Source organism: Gekko japonicus, unplaced genomic scaffold (assembly GCF_001447785.1).
Source record: "Gekko japonicus isolate JY-2015 unplaced genomic scaffold, Gekko_japonicus_V1.1 scaffold2550, whole genome shotgun sequence".
Lineage (NCBI taxonomy): Eukaryota > Metazoa > Chordata > Lepidosauria > Squamata > Gekkonidae > Gekko > Gekko japonicus.
Genome location: NW_015176052.1, coordinates 187,882 through 189,271, shown reverse-complemented (window position 1 = coordinate 189,271; position 1,390 = coordinate 187,882). Strand labels below are relative to the sequence as shown.

The following is a 1,390-nucleotide window of genomic DNA, read 5'->3' as shown; positions in this document are numbered from 1 at the left end:
TGGATGGCCACCAGCTCTCTCTGCCTGATCATTTGCCAGACAGCGTCTGCTTGGCTCTGTACAGAAATTCTAATAAAGATGGTGTTGCTTTGTGGCCACATTGGGAGGGGGCATTTCCCCCTGCAGGATCCCAAAACAATTCTTTTTTAACATACACAAGAAGCTGGAGAACCATCCTCTCCTGGCCACATTATGTTAACAATGAAAATATATTCCAAACTGGGTGGTCCAGATAGATCATTTCAGTCAATGTCTGTGTCAATTCAAATAGATTCAGGGGGTTTGTGTAGGTTTGGCCAGTGGGGGAAGCCCCACCCCCAAATAGCAGCATTCCACAGGGATGCGGCCAGTGCAATGATGTCACTGGTAGCCGGCAGTGATGCTCTAGCATTGGGGGGGGGGGACTTACCATAGAGTTTCCCCTGAATGCTAGTGTTGCTCGACAACACCCCTAGTGTGATGACATCACTACCGGTGGTGTCATCACACGTTTGTGAGCAGGGCAAGAGAGTCTTGGTGAGGAGCCAGGAGACCCACCCCGCTGCAGGAGAGGTGGGACCTGGCAACCCTAGATTTGTGTGTTGGTCTGAAGCAACAGAACAAAGTTTATGGAGGCCAGTCAGGCACCTTTAAGACCAAGGAAGTTTAATTCCTGGTAGCTTTTGTGGGCATGCACACTTCCTCAGATATCTCAGGATATCTCAGATATCTGGGGAAGTGTGCATGCACAAGAAAACTTATACCTGGAATTAAACTTTGTTGGGCTTAAAGGCATCACTGGACTTAAACTTTGTTCTGTATTCTGAGGCGAACGCGCTTTCAATGCACTTTGCAACTGGATTTTACTATGTGGAATGGCAAAATCCACTTGCAAAGGGTCATTAAAGTGGGTTGAAACTGCATTACTTAGCATGTGTGGAATAGAAAATTGTGTAGTAGTACATCTTCCCAGCTCCGTTCTCACGTGACCTTGGCCTTCAGCGGCGCCCAGCCCGATCCTAACACAATGGCGGGAAAGAAACGTGGGGACAGCTCGCCGCATATCGCGAGGCGCCCCAGAGAGCTTTCCGAACAAGCCACGGCTGAATTCACCCCGCTGATTGGTTGAGAGTCGGGTTCTACTTCAGGCATCGGATCTAGCCAATGGGCGGGCGAGTCTGAACCTCTGGATCCCGCCTCCTGTCTCGTTCCCTTTCCTCCTGGAGGAGGCGGTTGGTTGCCTTCTGACGTCCCGCGTTCATTTGCATTTCCCCGCCCGTTCGGAGCGCTGGTGACGTCAGCCCGGGTTCTGCAGGCAGGCGGACAGGTGCTGTTGCCTCGCGCGCTGCGGCTGCCTTTGCTGCGAGACCAGGAGCGCGTCCCCGAGGTCGGTGCGCGCGGGGCCCGGGGG

General features: G+C 52.7%; 1 protein-coding gene across 1 annotated transcript in view; it reads left to right on the top strand.

Annotated features, from left to right (window-relative positions):
* Window positions 1-1,291: 1,291 nt before the first annotated feature.
* RAB3A (RAB3A, member RAS oncogene family) overlaps window positions 1,292-1,390 on the top strand; it is a 24,005-nt gene continuing 23,906 nt past the window's right edge. Inside the window, exon 1 of the mRNA XM_015426686.1 lies at window positions 1,292-1,366. The gene's annotated coding sequence lies outside the window, so the exon portion shown is untranslated. The remainder of the gene's footprint in view (window positions 1,367-1,390) is intronic.